Source organism: Triticum dicoccoides, chromosome 5A (assembly GCF_002162155.2).
Source record: "Triticum dicoccoides isolate Atlit2015 ecotype Zavitan chromosome 5A, WEW_v2.0, whole genome shotgun sequence".
Lineage (NCBI taxonomy): Eukaryota > Viridiplantae > Streptophyta > Magnoliopsida > Poales > Poaceae > Triticum > Triticum dicoccoides.
In genome coordinates, this window is record NC_041388.1 from 324,788,823 (window position 1) to 324,808,050 (window position 19,228).

General features: G+C 42.3%; 2 long non-coding RNA genes across 3 annotated transcripts; both read left to right on the plus strand.

Annotated features, from left to right (window-relative positions):
* Positions 1–13,695: 13,695 nt before the first annotated feature.
* On the plus strand, positions 13,696–16,790 carry LOC119297273. Of its 2 annotated transcripts, XR_005145600.1 has the most exons (4): positions 13,920–13,993; positions 14,214–14,282; positions 14,881–14,972; positions 16,533–16,790. It is a non-coding gene; the product is annotated as an uncharacterized LOC119297273 (long non-coding RNA). The 2 variants fall into 2 exon arrangements; XR_005145599.1 differs by lacking the exon at positions 14,214–14,282 and having other exon boundaries at positions 13,696–13,993.
* Positions 16,791–17,199: 409 nt separating this feature from the next.
* On the plus strand, positions 17,200–18,358 carry LOC119297274. The gene is made up of 3 exons (XR_005145601.1): positions 17,200–17,286; positions 17,664–17,741; positions 18,075–18,358. It is a non-coding gene; the product is annotated as an uncharacterized LOC119297274 (long non-coding RNA).
* Positions 18,359–19,228: the final 870 nt, after the last annotated feature.

Sequence of the window (19,228 nt, forward strand, 5' to 3'; positions counted from 1 at the left end):
AAACCATATTTATGTATAATGGTGTTGTGCTTTTGAAAGTATATATAAAAAATGATGTATATAGAATGTAATTCCAATTGAAAATGGATCCCGCCCGAAAAAATAGAATACAAACGGGATTCGAATTGAGTTGGCACGGCAAACGTGCACTCCGCAAAATTTGAACGAAGGGGGAAAGTCGCAGTAACCGCCCGAAACCAAAATCTGCGAGATGGAAATCACTACCGCCTATCCCTGCCATGCAAAGCCTATATGCTGGATTTCTATAGGTTTCTATAGGGGTAGGTTTGTAATTTCACCCAAACGTGACGTAACCGCCTCTCACCCGGATTCATACACGGTGGGCGCCAAAACACAGTGTGTCCTCGGCCGAAATCGACTCCCTCCCCGATTCATATTCATACACGGTGGGCGCCAAAAACAAACTCTCGTCGGCAAATATTCGGTGTATGCGGGAGTACCGTCCTATCCCCAACCAACTAGTGTTGCTGTGACGTAGTAGAAATTTGAAACGGGGGCTAAGTTTGTAAATTTTCTCGCATTTGAGACAAGCGCGCCCTGAATACATGGTTCCCCCCTTCCTCTCTACCTCCTTTTTCCCCATTCGTACTCCGTGGGTGCCAAAGCACCCTCTCCACCCCACCCTCCTCCATCCGCCACCGTCCGCCACCCCATCCACCACCATCCTCCTCCACCATGCCGGAGCTGATACCCCGATGCCGCCATCCATTTCAAGAGATGGACCTCTCTCATCCACGGCTTCGGACCGGGATCCTTGCATCCCGTCCTCTCGCTTCATCCCCGTCGTCGTCCACCTTGCCGGCGCCGCTCCTACGACCGTCTCGTCCACCGCGCCCCACCGCCACCGTCTACCCTCCTAGATCTGCTTCCACACCACCGACAGCCATCGCTACCGCAGCACCGTCAAATTCTCAGCAGATGCGTACACGACGCCGCACCAGAGATGGTACTCTTTTGTATCTACTCAACTTATTTATCGCAGCAAGAAAATAGATTGCCACTGCTTTACTCTGATTTCTTGTCTTGGTTGCGAAGTTGCCTTTGTCCGGTTTGCACCTTCAGATCCGCCATGGCACACTCAACACCATACTCACAATGCTTATGGTTTTCCCCTTTTATATTCCACACTAGTTAAATCACAGTAGACTAAATTTCAAAATTGGGTCAGTCGATTTTTCAAAGCTCGTCGGAGTTCGCCGGTGCTATTGAAGGGGCTCGGGTGGGGACGGTGGTTGTGGGGGCGGTGGTGGGGCCTCGTCGAATGAAGAAAACTCTACGCGGGTGGGGGCGGGGGTGGGGGTGGCGGAGGAACACAGGTGATGGGGCCGGTGGTTCAGCCGGCGGCCCGTGCGGTGTTCTGTATGGGAAGTACAGTATGTTCCTTGTCAGGAAGGGGAGCAGGGACATCTGCAGTCAACAGCTGATAGAGCGGCAATACAACACCGTAATTTCCAGCAAGTTCCACTTTCTCGATTTATATATCCTACTTATGGTGTACCCCTGTTATGTACACTATAATCTGCCTAGTTGCTGTGTGCTCTTGTTATCATGGTTTGGCAATAAACTCTCTATACAGTATATTATGAACCTATCATCTGCCAGCTATCCTTACTTCTGGAGCCTATTTTTTTGTGTACTTGTGCCAGATTATATAAATGCACGCACCATATTACAGCACACATGAGCTCTCTCATCAGAATCCAGTGATAGCACACAATTGTTTACAGGGGCGCCCCTATATTAGAATATCATCTGCATTACAAAGATAATCTCACAACTATTTATGTTTTCATGGTTCTCAGATATTATACGCAATTACAGTGAATATCAGAATCTGCGCATCAGAAGAATATTGTGGAACACTGCAATGACTTACAAAATTGGCAGCAAGGCATTGAGTGCCATTCTGGAAGTAATGAAACTCGTATGGTCCCCACCTGTTGATTCTTGTTCAGAATATCATCCTAATGACTATTCTAACCTCGAGGAGTCAAAGGCAGATGGCCTGTCCTGTTCACCCATCAAGGTGTCTGTTCTAATTTGGCAAGGTTTTATTGATTGCGCGTATCTTGCATATGTTGTCTTGCATTTCTTCTACTTTGTTGCACTGCCATCTGCTTAGTTTACTCATCATATATGTCGAGATGCCATGTCCATCCATTATCAATACATATTCCATCTGTCATCATACCATGTTTTTTCACTCAAATGTTGTTCTTGTGCATCAGACATCAAAAAGGAAGAGGATGATTGCCGAACCTGAAGGAGCACCAGCAAAGTCCTTGAAAAACATGGTGGTGCCGGAGAAATTAGACAACACCCCACTTATATTGGCTGTACAACCAGTGACACAAAACGTAGGACCGACTCCAGCAGACGTACCCATACTTCACTGGCCACACCACTAGCCCCACCACACAGGACCTGCACTTCAGCAAAAGGTATACCGATTTCATTTGCCATAGAACCAGCTGTACCACAGAAAAATCCCACTCCAGCAAAAAGTACATCAAGTCCACCGGCCGAAGACCTATCCCAACTGTAGAGACGGCCAATTCCTGCAGATTGGAACCCCATTCCATTTACTCCCAGTTTAAAAGACAATGCTTTCAATGTTGTTAGGGACTACATGCATATATTCCCATCATGGGAAGATTATTGTGAAGACATACACCATTTTCACATCTTCCTATCCAACTTACGTGTAAGTGCTATTATTCATGGTTATTATTTTCCTATTTTCTGCTGATTGAACACATCAATGATTTATATTACATTGTTGTAACTAGGCGAGGATCAATCTGGATAGTCATGACGAGCAAAGATTGCTTGTGCTTTTCAAGGAAGCATTGCATCAGTATCGGTGTTACCTGATGAAATCACACTTTGATGGCAAGTCTATAAACGAATTTCCGGTGAAGTCTCCTGTGCTAAATTTAGAAGACATTGAATGAAAAACCTTGTTATGCACTGGTCTCGTTCCCAGGATGAGGTACTGTCTATGAAATCACATGACAATTTGAACTTCTACTTTTCTGCATGTGCCTTACGGATCTTTTTTGCAGGAAATCTGCTCGAAGAAGAATTCTGGTTTGACAAGAACGACACGATATGACAAATATGTTGCCTGCTGCTTTGCTCTTGTTAGTACCTATTGTCCTGTATCACTGTACTTGCATACGTACCTGGTTCATTATGTGACAGCAGTATGCATGATAGCTTTCTTATCAATTGTTCGCTCCAAATTATCTGATCTGTATGAATGGTTACATTAGTGTAGAATATATCCAATGCCAATGTTTTTTTAGCTCTGCATTGTTCTTGTAAGTACATGCTGTCCTTTATCAGTGTACTTATAATGACAGGTAGTTGTTCATGTACCATCACTCTGCAACTTATTTTCCTTTGCCCTCCATTTTCTACACATCAGATCTATATTTACTCTTACCATAAGGTTGGTACTGAAGAATTTTAGCTGTGCATTGCTCTTGCCTGTACCTTTTGCCTGTATCGCTGCACTTACATTTATAGCTACTTGGTTATGTAGCATCACTCTTCATCTTATCTTAAATATTCTCCATTTTTCGTATATTATCACATCTATATTTACTCTTAACAAAATGTAGAATAAAGGCAATGCTTTTGAAGAAGATACTGTGGTAAACTTCTTGAATTGCCCCCCCCCCCATCAGCATGGACAAGGCCTTTATAGAGCCTGTCTCCACCAATAATGTAAGTTTATCCATCTCAAGCCTTCAAACTTTTTTGTATATATTTGGTTAAGCATGACTGCAATAGCTGTTTATTTTTGGTGTTTGCATCAAATTGCTTGTTTAAAGTTTTATATGTAGTTCATAAACAAAAGTTTGTCCTTTCTCAATTTAAGTTTTCAGTTGTACAACCAAGTTCCTTCTTCATACCATGTAAATTAAACTATACAGAGCAAGTGATCTTCTTTTGCACTGCATGTATGCTTCTGTTCTTCATCCGTAATCCAGTGGTGTGGTGAACCTACCCACTACAGCACAATGTCATATTCTGCAATGTCTTAACTATGAACAATGTCATATCATTCTACTATTATTTAAACCGTCTCTTTATTTGCCAATCTGAAATGGTATAAATTGACAGCACACTAATCATTGATACTTATGAGTTCTTGATCTGTAATCCAGTGGTGTCGTGAAGCTGCCAACTCCTTCACAATGTCACTTCCTGCCATGTCTTGACCTGAACAATACCATATTGTGTTAATGCAAATTTAAAGTGTGTAACTTTATTCGTTAGTAAGAAATGTGATGAATTGTCAGCACTGATACTTTTATGTGCAAAACCTGTCATCTCTCTGCTTGTTTATCTTTCAGAGTGAGGAAGATATAAGTGTTGAACAAGTGCAGTCTCATCATCTTGCTCAGCTGCTTGCGCTGCAGCTCCCCAACAGGGCTAACCTTTCCTGAACTCTATTGAAGTGCTGTCGATTTTGTATATCATTTTGTCGGCGTGTTTATTTGCACTGGTGGCGATCTTTGATGCCCAGTGTATGTAATCTGTTGTCTGCTTGTGCTTTATTATCATAGTGGCAAACTTTGATGCCTAGTGGATGTAATAGTCATAATTCTTTATTGTATAGTCTAGGTTTTTTCTTATTCACGATGCTGCAGTTATTTTACTGTATATATATATCCTGTCTTCGCAGTAAACCGGCCAAAGCGTAAAATTACGGTACATAATCGGGCTGTCATGCAATCACGATGTAGGTTGGGCCTGAAACATGCCGAATAGCTCGCGGGCCGGCAGCAGCCCGAAATGAACCCCGGCCCATGATTGTGCGAATCAAATCATGGGCTTTTAACTGGCCAAAAAATTGTCTCGGTCCTTGTTTGGCCCAATCAGATATCGGCTGCGAGCAGGCCGGATGCAAACCGGGCCATAGTTAGGCCCAACTATATGATGGGCTTTTAACAGGCTGAAATTAATATAGGGCCAAAATGTTAAACGGGCCCTTAATAGGGCAAAACTAATATCAGGCCGAATTACTAAGTGGGCCTTTAGCAAGTGGGCCCAAAAGCACAGTGTCCAGTTGACGGGCCGAATCTGATATGGGCCATAATTGAGCCCAAAGCCTCTTAAAGGGCCGGACCTGATCTTGGCCGTAATTTGGCCCAGAAAGTGGTAGGCCTTTAACGGGCCGGATCTCATACGGGCCACTATTAGGCCCGGAGCGTGGCAGGCCAATAATGGACCGGATCAAATATGGGCCGGCATTTGGCCCAAAACATGGCAGGCAGTTAATGGGCCGGCCTACTAGGGTCCTCAAAATCTTGTGGGCCTACAGCTGGGCCGGCCCATTAATGTCGGCGAAATCTCGTGGGCCTTTAGCTGGGCCGGCCCATTATGATCCGCAAGAATCTTGTGGGCCTTTACCTGGGCCGGCCCATTACGGCACACAAAAATCTTGTGGGCCTTTACCTGGGCTGGCCCATTATGGCCTGCAAAATCTTATGGGCCTTTAGCTGGGCCAGCCCATTATGGTCCGCAAAATCTCGTGGGCCTTTAGCTGGGCCAGCCCATTATGGTACGCAAAATCTTGTGGGCCATTAGTTGGGCCGGCCCATTTAAACTTGTTGGGCCATGCCACGTGTCGACATATCATAGGCGCCTTCTGTCCAGTGAGTTGATGACATATGTCCCGACAAAGAGCCGACACGTGTTTCCTCTAGCCAATGATGATTTTACACGTGGAAAATCCCCATTGGTCGGGGCTGTTAACAGGTTATCGGATCCAAAACCCGACCCGATAGCTTAACGGCGTTCCGTTACGGTGGATGCCACGTGTCGGTCACCCTTGACGAAAGCACTTCTGTGATGCACGATTTATTGTCATGGAATTGGACACTTCCGTGATGATAATTTTGGTAATGTCATGGAACACTTCTATGATAGCACAGGTATGACTATCTTGATTCTGTCATAAATTTGTCATGGATGTACATGCATGACAAAAAAGTGACCTACTGTGACAAACACGTATCATCACGGAAGTGTATTTTTTTGTAGTGATTTCCATGCAACTTTCCACCGTTCCGTTTGTTATGACACGCTTCATCATTGTCATATTGCCACACATGATCATGTAGTTGACATCGTATTTGTGGCAAACCCACCGTTCATAATTTTTTCATACATGTCACTCTTGATTCATTGCATATCCCAGTACACCGCCGGAGGCATCCACATAGAGTCATATTTTGTTCTAAGTATTGAGTTGTAATTCTTGAGTTGTAAGTAAAAAGAAGTGTGATGATCATCATTATTAGAGCATTGTCCCAGTGAGGAAAGGATGATGGAGACTATGATTCCCCCAAAAGTCGGGATGAGACTCCGGACGAAAAAAAGAGGCCATAAAAAAGAGAAGGCCCCCCAAAAACAAAAAACAAAAAAAAAATGAGAGAAAAAGATAGAAGGGGCAATGCTACTATCCTTTTACCACACTTGTGCTTCAAAGTAGCACCATGATCTTCATGATAGAGAGTCTCCTATGTTATCACTTTCATATACTAGTGGGAATCTTTCATTATAGAACTTGGCTTGTATATTCCAATGATGGGCTTCCTCAAATGCCCTAGGTCTTCGTGAGCAAGCGAGTTGGATGCACACCAACTTAGTTTCTTTGATGAGCTTTCATATATTTATAGCTCTAGTGCATCCGTTGCATGGCAATCCCTACTCCTTGCATTGACATCAATCGGTGCACATCTACATAGCCCGTTGATTAGCCGCGTCAATGTGAGACTTTCTCCCTTTTGTCTTCTCACACAACCTCAATCATCATATTCTATTCCACCCATAGTGCTATGTCCATGGCTCGCGCTAATATATTGCGTAAAAGTTGAAAGAGTTTGAAAATGCTAAGTATGAAACAATTGCTTGGCTTTTCATCGGGGTTATGCATGATGAGAGCATTTTGTGTGACGAAAATGAAGCATGGCCAAACTATATGACTTTGTAGGGATAAGTTTTCTTTGGCTATGATATTTTGATAAGACATAATTGCTTGATTAGCATACTTAGATTATTACTATTTTATGTCAACAATAAACTTTTATCTTGAATCTTTCAGATCTAAACATTCATGCCACAATAGAGAAAAATACATTGAAGAATATTCTAGAAAGCATTCCACATCAAAAATTCTGTTTTTATCATTTACCTACTCGAGGACGAGCAGGAATTAAGCTTGGGGATGCTTGGTACGTCTCCAACGTATCTATAATTTTTGATTGTTCCATGCTATTATATATTCTGTTTTGGATGTTTAATGGGCTTATTTATACGCTTTTATATTATTTTTCGACTAACCTATTAATCAAAGGCCCAGCCCAAATTGTTGTTTTTTTGCCTATTTCAGTGTTTTGCAGAAAAGGAATATCAAACGGAGTCCAAACGGAATGAAACCTTCAGGAGTGTGATTTTTGGAACAAACGTGATACAGAGGACTTGGAGTGGACGTGAGCAACCAATGAGGAGGCCACGAGGCAGGGGGCGCGCCTACCCCCCGGGCACGCCCTCCACCCTCATGGGCCCCTTGTGGCTCCACCGACCTACTTCTTCCTCCGATATATACCTACGTACCCTGAAAACATCCAGGAGCACCACGAAACCCTATTTCCACCACCGCAACCTTCTGTACCCAAGAGATCCCATCTTGGGGCCTTTTTCGGAGCTCCGTCGGAGGGGGCATTGATCATGGAGGGCCTCTAAATCAACTCCATGGCCCCTTCAATGATGTGTGAGTAGTTTACCTCAGACCTTCGGGTCCATAGTTATTAGCTAGATGGCTTCTTCTCTCTCTTTGGATCTCAATATAAAGTTCTCCTCGATTCTCTTAGAGATCGATTCGATGTAATCTTCTTTTGCGGTGTGTTTGTCCCTCTACATCATGTCATCTTGCTTAAAGCGTTACTCCATTCTTATGAACTTAATACTCTAGATGCATGCTGGATTGAGGTCGATGTGTGGAGTAATAGTAGTAGATGCAGGCAGGAGTCGGTCTACTTGTCACGGACGTGATGCCTATATACATGATCATACCTAGATATTCTCATAACTATGCTCAATTCTATCAATTGCTCGACAGTAATTTCTTCACCCACCGTAATACTTATGCTATCTTGAGAGAAGCCACTAGTGAAACCTATGGCCCCCGGGTCTATTTTCCATCATACAAGTTTCCAATCTATTTTATTTTGCAATCTTTACTTTCAATTTATATCATAAAAATACCAAAAATATTTATCTTATTATTATTATCTCTATCAGATCTCACTCTTGCAAGTGGCCGTGAAGGGATTGACAACCCCTTTATCGCGTTGGTTGCGAGTTCTTATTTGCTTGTGTAGGTACGAGGTGACTCGCGTGTGGTCTCCTACTGGATTGATACCTTGGTTCTCAAAAACTGAGGGGAAATACTTACGCTGCTTTGCTGCATCACCCTTTCCTCTTCAAGGGAAAACCAACGCATGCTCAAGAGGTAGCATGTTCTTTCGCATTAAGATTTTGTGCATCCAACCATAAAAGCACATGACAACCTCTGCTTCCCTCTGCGAAGGGCCTATCTTTTATTATTTTCTATTACTTTATATAAGAGTCATGGTGATCTTCACCTTTCCTTTTTACATTTTATCCTTTGGCAAGCACAATGTGTTGGAAAGATCCAGATATATATAGCTAATTGGATGTGAGTTTTCATGAACTATTATTGTTGACATTACCCTTGAGGTAAAAGGTTGGGAGGCAAAACTATAAGCCCCTATCTTTCTCTGTGTCTAATTAAAACTTAATACCCATAAATATTGCGTGAGTGTCAGAAATTGTGAAAGACTAAATGATGGTTGAGCATGTGGACTTGCTGAAAAGCTCTTATATTGACTCTTTTCCTATGTTATGATAAATTGCAATTGCTTCAATGACTGAGATTATAGTTTGTTGGTTCTCAATGAAGTTTCTGATTCATACTTGAAATTGTGATCGAATTGTTACTTTAGCATAAGAGATCATATGACAATATATATATATATATATATAATGTTGCTGTTCTAATAATGATCATGATGCCCTCATGTCCGTATTTTATTTTATCGACACCTCTATCTCTAAACATGTGGACATACTTTTCAATATCGGCTTTCGCTTGAGGACAAGCAAGGTCTAAGCTTGGGGGAGTTGATACGTCCATTTTGCATCATTCTTCTATATCAATATTTATTGCACTATGGGCTATTATTACACATTATGCCACAATACTTATGCCTATTCTCTATTATTTTACAAGGTTTACATGAAGAGGGGGAATGCCGGCAGCTGGAATTCTGGGCTGGAAAAGGAGCAAATATTAGAGACCTAGTCTGCACAACTCCAAAAGTCCTGAAACTTCAGGGAGCACGTTTCAGAATATATAAAAAATATTGGGCGAAAGAAGTACCAGAGGGGGGCCACCCACCGTCCACGAGGGTGGGGGGCGCGCCCTACCCCCCTAGGCGCGCCCCCTGGTGGCCCTTTGATGCCCATCTTTGGCTATATGGAGTCTTTCGTCGAGGGAAAACTCATAAGCAAGCTTTCGGGACGAAACTCTACCGCCACGAGGCGGAACCTTGGCGGAACCAATCTGGGCTTCGGCGGAGCTGTTATGCCGGGGAAACTTCCCTCCGGGAGGGGAAAATCATCACCATTGTCATCACCAATGATCCTCTCATCGTGAGGGGGTCAATCTCCATCAACATCTTCACCAGCACCATCTCATCTCAAACCCTAGTTCATCTCTTGTATCCAATCTTTGTCCCAAAGCCTCAGATTGGTACCTGTGGGTTGCCAGTAGTGTTGATCACTCCTTGTAGTTGATGATAGTTGGTTTATTTGGTGGAAAATCATATGTTTAGATCCATTATGCATATTAATACCCCTCTGATTATGAACATGAATATGATTTGTGAGTAGTTACGTTTGTTCCCGAGGACATGGGAGAAGTCTTGCTATAAGTAGTCATGTGAATTTGGTATTCCTTCGATATTTTGATGAGATGTATGTTGTCATCCCTCTAGTGGTGTCATGTGAACGTTGACTACATGAAACTTCACCATTGTTTGGGCCTAGAGGGAGGCATTGGGAAGTAATAAGTAGATGATGGGTTGCTAGAGTGACAGAAGCTTAAACCCTAGTTTATGCGTTGCTTCGTAAGGGGCTGATTTGGATCCATATGTTTCATGCTATGGTTAGGTTTACCTTAATACTTCTGTTGTAGTTGAGGATGCTTGCAATAGGGGTTAATCATAAGTGGGATGCTTGTCCAAGTAAGGACAATACCCAAGCACCGGTCCACCCACATATCACATTATCAAAGTACCGAACGCGAATCATATGAGCGTGATGAAAACTAGCTTGACGATGATTCCCATGTGTCCTCGGGAGCTCTTTCCTTTATATAAGAATTTGTCCAGGCTTGTCCTTTGCTACAAAAAGGATTGGGCCATCTTTCTGCACCTTATTTACTTTTACTATTTGTTACCCGTTACAAATTACCTTATCACAAAACTATCTGTTACCGATAATTTCAGTGCTTGCAGAAAATACCTTACTGAAAACCGCTTATCATTTCCTTCTTCTCCTCGTTGGGTTTGACACTCTTACTTATCGGAAAGGCTATGATAGATCCCCTACACTTGTGGGTCATCAATGTTCACCATTGAAAACTACTCCATCTCACGTGATGATTGGACATGGTTTAGTTGATCTGGATCACGTGATCATTTAGATGACTAGAGGGATGTCTATCTAAGTGGGAGTTCTTCAGTAATTTGATTAATTGAACTTTAATTTATCATGAACTTAGTCCTAATAGTATTTGCATAACTATGTTGTAGATCAATAGCACGTGATGTAGCTCCCCGTTTATTTTTGATATGTTCCTAGAGAAAAACTATGTTGAAAGATGATAGTAGCAATGATGCAGACTAGGTCCATGACCTGAGGATTATCCTCATTGCTGCACAGAAGAATTATGTCCTTGATGCACCGCTAGGTGACAGACCTATTGCAGGAGCAGATGCAGACGTTATGAATGTTTGACAAGCTCGGTATGATGACTACTTGATAGTTTAGTGCACCATGCTTTACGGCTTAGAACCGGGACTTCAAAAATGTTTTGAACGCCACGGAGCATATAAGATGTTCCAAGAGTTGAAATTGGTATCTCATACTCATGCCCGTATCAAGAGGTATGAGACCTCTGACAGTACGTTGCCTATAAGATGGAGGAGAATAGCTCAACGAGTGAGCATGTGCTCAGAATGTCTAAGTACTACAATCAGTTGAATCAAGTGGGAGTTAATCTTCCCAATAAGATAGTGATTGACAGAATTCTCTAGCCACTATCACCAAGTTACTAGAACTTTGTGATGAACTCTAATATTCAAGGGATAACGGAAATGATTCCCAAAGCTCTTCGCAATGCTGAAATCGGCGAAGGTAGAAATCAAGAAAAAGCATCAAGTGTTGATGGTTGACAAGACCACTAGTTTCAAGTAAAAGGGCAAGGGAAAGAAATGGAACTTCAAGAAGTATGGCAAGCAAGTTGCCACTCCCATGAAGAAGCCCAAATCTAGACCCAAGCCTGAAACTGAGCGCTTCTACTGCAAAGGAAATGGTCACTGGAAGTGGAACTGCCCTAGATACTTGGCGAATAAGAAGGATGGCAAAGTGAACAAAAGTATATATTTGATATATATGTTATTGATGTGTACTTTACTAGTGTTTATCAAAAAACCTCAGTATTTGATACTGGTTCAGTTACTAAGAGTAGTGACTCAAAACGAGAGTTGCAAAATAAACAGAGACTAGTTAAGGGCGAGGTGATGATGTGAGTTGGAAGTGATTCCAAGGTTGATAAGATCACCATCGGACACTCCCTTTACCTTCAGGATTAGTGTTGAACCTAAAATAAATGTTATTTGGTGTTTGCATAGAGCATAATATGATTGGATCATGTTTATTGAAATACGGTTATTCATTGAAGTCAAGGATAATTGTCATTCTTCTTACATGAATAAAACCTTCTGAGGTCATACACAAAAGGTGAATGGTTTATTGAATTTCGATCATAGTAATACACATATTCATAATATTGAAGCCAAAAGATGCAAAGTTAATAATGATAGTGCAACTTATATGTGGCACTGCCGTTTAGGTCATATTGGTGTAAAGCGCATGAAGAAACTCCATGCTGATGGGCTTTTCGAATCACTTGATTATGAATCATTTGATGCTTGCGAACCATGCCTCGTGGGAAAGATGACTAAAACTCCATTCTCTGGAACAATGGAGCAAGCAACTGACTTATTGGAAATAATACATACTGATGTATGCAATCCGATGAGTGTTGAGGCTCGCGGCGGGTATCGTTATTTTCTGATCTTCACAGATGATTTGAGCAGATATGGGTATATATACTTAATGAAACATAAGTCTGAAACATTTGAAAAGTTCAAAGAATTTCAGAGTGAAGTGGAAAATCATCGTAACAAGAAAATAAAGTTTCTATGATCTGATCGTGGAGGAGAATATCTAAGTTACGAGTTTGGTCTTCATTTGAAACAATGCGGAATAGTTTTGCAACTCACGCCACCTGGAACACCACAACGTAATTGTGACACCCCGAGTCCGATGCGCTAGGTGTCTTCCAGTTATTCGCTGTTGTTGTCTTGCCATTCGCTTGCGTGTTGCATCTTGCCATGTCATCATTGTTTGCATTGCATCGTGCCTCTTGCCATTTTGCATTTCATCATATCACCATGTGTGTTGCATTCTTCATGATGTTGTATTGCTCTATTCTTGTAGTTTATATCAACCCCTTCCCTTCTCTCTCAAATCTACCCATGTATCATCACCACCTTCTTCCTTCTTATTCCTTTCATTTTTGGAAGTGCCATTTTCTATCGTCCATAAATGTTCATTCTTTTTCCTATAAACCATTCACCTTTCCTTTAACCCCTCTGTCAAATTTCAGATCATTTGAAGTTGTTTTGGTTGGGTTAAAAAATGGTTCAAGTTTGAATTTTAATTCAAACATGAATTATTTTTTTGTCCTTAAAAATTCCCAAACCACTTTTATTAAATCGGGCATATTTCACGGTTTCCATAAATATTTCCCTCTCAACTCACATCCAATCAAAACCCTCTGTACTTTATTTCTATTTCTCTTTGTGCAATTGAACATATAAATCCAGCTACCCAACCTGCCATTCTAGCGCCATCCCCGTTTCAAATTCATCCTAAACACTCGATTTGCCTCGCTGGCCAGCGATGTCGTACCTTTCATCGTGGTGGTAAACATCCGGTCGCTCGTTCTTCTGTACTCCAAGTAACCGGGCTAGAGCGACTGACACATGGGCCAGCCTTGCGCGCGGCCAGCCTCGCAGCGGCCGGTGTGTGCGTGCTTCTGTCCGGGTGAAAAGCAGGGCGAATTAATCGTGGGTTGACAGGGTGTTTTTTTACAGTCATCGTTTGCACCCAGCGGCCACCCGTGAAAATATCTCCTCTCCCTTGCCTTCTCTCACGTGCTCTCCCCTCCCCTGATCCCCTCCTTCCCTACCGTCACGCCGCCGGCTCCATGCAGCGGCCGACGCGGCCTTCTCTCCCCGGCGCTTGAGGTACAGCAGCGGCTGCGGCACTTCTCGGCCCAGCCGGATCCGGTGCAGGTCGCCGGCATCACGCGCCGCGTGCCGTGATTCTGGATCGGGCGCAGATCTTGCCACCTATCCTCCTCTCTCTCTCCCATGTCGCCATTGTTGCAAGGAGCAGGGGAGATAGGTGCCGAGGACAAGAAGCAACGAGTTGGTCAGGGTGGGCTTGACCTGCTGGGAAGATGGAGGAGGCCGTCGTGGTTCGTCATGGAGGCGGCGCCGCCGGCAAGCTGGTTGAGGTACGTGTCAGATCCGTTGGTCCTTATAGTTGTTCGTTCTCCTAATCTCCTCACAGACCATGTGTTTCCCCTTTCTTCCCTCAATGTGACGGGGAATACATCGTTCCTACCTATATTACTACTGGCTTGCAAGCTTTAAGGAGATTTTAATATGTTTGTCATTCATATATCTGGCCTTGTGTGACGATTTTTTTTGTTAATTGCCAATGCTTTATTTCAGAAAACCAAATCTGCACCATGCCGCCTCACCCTCTCAGATTACTGTTTCATCCCTTTGATAGTTTTTTAGGTTTGTCCTTGTCCTTCTTCCCTTAGCGCTGCACTTTTCTACCCTATATTGTTTACTGCTTATTATCGTGTTAATTCCTTTCTATTCCTGGTTTTTCCAGGTGTCGTGTTTGTGTGTTTGTTTTTGTGGTGCTGCTTATATGTGTGACTACCATATGATCGTATATATATGCTGAAAAGTAAAATGATTTTTCCTTTGCACAATACATAATTTGCAGTGAGATGGTAATACATCAGTGTATTTACAGGAAAAAATGATGGCCGTATATATGCTGAAAAGAATTAAGGCTGAAAAGAAAGAACATTCATCTACTATTTCTTGATGTATGCTATCGTATATTGCTTCTCTACTTGCTCAAAATCAAATTTGCATCTATGAAAAGGTAAGAAATTAAGGCCAGCGAGATGGCAGTAGATTGGCATGTTTACAGAAAAAACAAATAGCCATGCAAGTTTGAAAGAACATCTTTTTACTATTCCTTGCTATATGCATATTTCCCATCTTCTTCCTTCAGAATCAAATGTGCCTACTAAAGGATAAGAAATGAAGGCTCCAATCTAAGAATACTTTTATTTGCCATTCTGAATTTCTATCACAGCACAGAGGAATGAGGAATGGATACATGAGGCATGGCGTAAGCGTAGGGGTCAGCCAGGGCACGACGCAAGAGTCTGCCCATCTCCTCTCAAAGTTAGTTCTTGCTCTGTCCCCACTACCTCGCCTGCCAACTCTCTGATAGAGTATTTTATTTCTGCAATGTATTATATTCTTTGAAGCAATTGCAAATTTTCCATAGCTTCTTGGCATACTATGGATTTAATTCTTTGCGAGAACAAGCAAAAGATAGTAGCAGTTTCTTTCAGATACAATTTCGGAAAGGTTTGCCGACTAAATGTACAAATATGAGCAAAAGGGGCCATGCTAATTAATGTTGGCCAGGCTCAGGAGTAAAGTTATACAGATTTTGATTTGCAAGTTATTTTGTCCAGCACGAAAGGCACTAATGCGTCCCGAAAACCTAGCGCACAAAGGACCAATCCTTCCCTTCCTCGAGCCCCATTCGAGTGTGCGCCGTTCAGCATCTCCAGCCTCCCCTGCTCCTCGACCCTCCGGCCCCACGGCCTCTCGCGCCGCCGCCTTCTTCCCTGGACGTCTTCCCCGACGCTCGTGGTGCAGCAGCGGCCATTGCAGTAGGTTAGTTAAGCCTGCTTGCCTAACCTGCTATGGATGAATGGTGTGTCTCACCAGGAAACATTAGATTAATGAATTACTTGGCCTCTACAAATTTTGAAATATTGGTTCGGGATATATTAATTTCCACTCCTTATTGTTCATGGCATAAACAAGCACTATAAAAGGTCACAAGTAGAAACTTAGGTCAAGTTATTGCTGGATGTAGCCTGCTTTGTTCAATTGAAATATATTTGCAACATGAGCTGGTTGTTGATCGTTACTCTCGATTGAGGAATGGGAAAAAAATCACATCTTGTGGTGTTTACTACTTTTTGCATTGTCAAATTGAAAATGTTCTGCAAAAAATAGTAGGTTTCCCTTTCAATAGTTCATTTTGTCAGTCCAGTTGTATCGACAGTTCAATTTTTGTTGGTCTGGGCATAGCAAGGGAGGTCCCCCATATTTGATGAGTGGCTTGAAGCTGAACTTCTGTATTTACCTGTACTTCCTATGTATCTAATATGACCTATAAATTTAAACAGAATTTCACGAGTTGCAAGTTGCAGCTTATTTTCTTGTACAGTCTTGCTATTTGATTATTCTCCTTATGCCTCCACCCTGTAATATTCTCCCAATGGCCGATCCATGAACTCACAGAAAACATTAGGTTCTATGCCAAGTTGTTGGCACTGTATATATACTGAAAGTGGAGTGGTAATAGTTGAACTTTTTTCTTCCCCTTGTAGTAACACAGACGTCGGTAGCAGGAGAAAGTATGTGACTTGGTTGAGTCAACCAAGAAATATGGTGGTACAATGCACATATTTCCTTCGATGCATGTCTCCGGCGACCCTGAGTATAAATACTGCTATCATTTCTTACTGCACACTCTTTATTCAGAGGTGCTCTGAATTAGAACTCCCCATTGGCATATCTGCAGTTCCATGCTATACATCCCCCAAATGACAAAAATTAAGTTCAGGGGCATGTTTTTTTATATATGCTTGACTTAACTGGAGCTTAAATTTGTCATTTGTTTAATTACAAATCTGGTTTATTCTTGACTCTTGATTGCAGCCGCTGGAACTGATGGATATTGACATGGGTAACAAAATAGTTGAAAGATTTTGTACCGACGAGGCTCTTGAGACTACAAACATTTCTTCACTCCTTGTACGAAAGGATTCTAGGACTAAGTTGTAGGATTTTATATTTTAGTCGGATATTCCTTCTGTTAATATGTGCTCCTGTGCAATTTTTCATAGGCTTCTCTTTCCTTTTTCTGGTTACGATTTACAAAGCTGAGCAATAGTTTCTCTACTAATATAGCTTGTGTGAAAAACATCTGTCTTTAGGATGCTTTTGCAGCATGTGTAACTGCCTCACATTAGCCTATGCTTCTATCCGAGTTGTTTACTACTAAGACCATAATGGATCATGCTTTTTAACTGGCATATAAGTGTTGATGGAAAATGATGTCTTATTTTTTGCCTGGTAAATTTTAATTGGCGCATGCAATCCATGCTTCCCAGTCTTTGGTGACAATGTTGTCAGGCCTAAAAATAGAAGTTTTCGATTTCCTCTCTCTGGTTTTTAGTTGGTTAGATGTTAATGCGTGGAAATGTATATGCTGATTTTTTTCCTGTTTTAATAAATTGCTAATACGTGGATCTTGTCTGCTTTGCATGGACTATAGTATATATTCACAGACTTTGTCTGCTTGCTTCAAAGCTAAAATGTGACTTTTACTTGCCTATTACCAAAGAAGATTTCATGCATGCCACATCAAGTCGCCATAGATGCCTCCAAGTGAAATTTCAGCGACGACAAGGTATATTTTCCCTAACACCTGATCTTCTTTAATCAGACTACCGTTCATTATTGTGTATAGGCTTCTTACTCTGTGCCTGAATAAGCGATTGGTATCCACATGTTTGTTTCCATGTGTTCTACTGTCTTTCTGGTACTTGAAGCATAGTATGTTCATGTGTGCGACTACAGTTCCAGCGAGTTGGAAGTCCTGTTGTTCTCAAAGTTTGCATCATATGCCCTTTAGAGAAATCTTTATTGAACATTTTAATTTTCCTCATACATGCTTATCATTTGGCATCATGTTATTTTGTGACACAGTAACTGAATATGCACACAAGAGGATCCCTCTGGATGTGTAGGGGGTATGAAGTAATAGCCATTTTTTTCTCTGTGTAGATTTGGCATCATATTGCCCAGTAACTGAATATGCACGCAGGAGGATCACTCTGGATGATGGAAAATGCATTATCCGTGGTAAGAAGCTAACGGTGTCGCCCCATTTATACCACATTTAGGCATGATAATTAAATTAGCCTTCAAATTAAATAGATGTCCGCATTCATGGGTACATAGATGAGCTGAGCTACTATTTTCTTGTTTGGGAATGAGGTAACACTATACAAACAGCATGTTGACACTCTGAACAGCTTAATACTAGACGGAAACAAAATTTCTCTTCCTAGTATGTCTGTACCATGAACAAGATGTTCGCAACAAGTGGTCAACAAATGGTATTCTGTTCCTGTCCTTTCTCCTTTTTATGAATCTTCATAGCTGCATCTTAACCATGCTTAATATCTATTGCAGTACTTTTCCACTCACTTCACACAAGAATATCTCAAGGGGCACATGCATGAAGAGCATACTAATTTGCTGATCAAAGCTGGAAACAGACCTGCCATCGTCATTGCTCGGCTTATCATACAATCACAAGAAGCTGGACTCAGTTCTTTGACATCGCAAATATGAAAGGAGGAGTGTCATATGCATTTGCCTTTGAGGAATTGGCGGGAGAACTCATATCATCGTGCACTCCCTTTGATAGCGTCATGAGCAACCACTGCCATCATCTCATAATATAGCTCAGGTTCAAGACCGTCTTGCACTACTTTTCTCGACCATATAATGTGCTATGCGTCACCTTATCCTTTCAGCTCCAGTACTTCATAATATAGAGTAGATGAAACATCTTTTTAAATTGGTGTGGAAATACCAATGCAGATGGAACTATGTAATCCAACTTGCTTTCTATCATGAGTTGGTCTCATGACTTTGTTTTTAGCCATCTTGGTACCATGCAATGGGATATATAACACTATGTTTGAACATCGTATCTAAATATTATCTAAACACTCTTGCTTGGTTCCCTCTCGCCCTTTGCACCATCGGCACAACGGGTAAACCAATGTATGCTATTATCAAGCGATCTTATTACTTCCTTTTAGTCTATCATGGTATCATCTATATTGTAATTAATGGGATATAAGTATCCATGAAGTTGGTTCAAAATCAGTCACATGTGCATGGGCTTGATCTCGCTTTTTGCGCCATGGGCGCAACTGGTCATCTAGTAAATAGAAAGGAGTAAAGGTAAATCAGAAAGGAGAGGAAGCCTAGTCGGCTCCTTGGGAAGCCCAGTGAGGCCGGCCAATTTGCTCCAGGCCGGCCCAACCATCCCCTGGAGGCCATCCAACCTCCTCTAACCCTAGGCACCCGAACCCTCTCCCCGCTTGATCCTCCCCCTCCCCCTCTCGTACTCCTGCGCCGCCGCCACGCTTGCACGCACAGAGTCATGCCTGATCCCCTCTCCCTCTCCTCGATTCCCTCCTCCCACACGCACGCACCAGAGAGAGGGATCCCGATCCCAATGGCCACGCTCCCCCGCGCCCGATTCCTCTGCCGGCGACCTCCTCCGCCTTGCCGCCTCTGCTTCTCCTTGCCGAGGACCCCTGCGCCTCGAC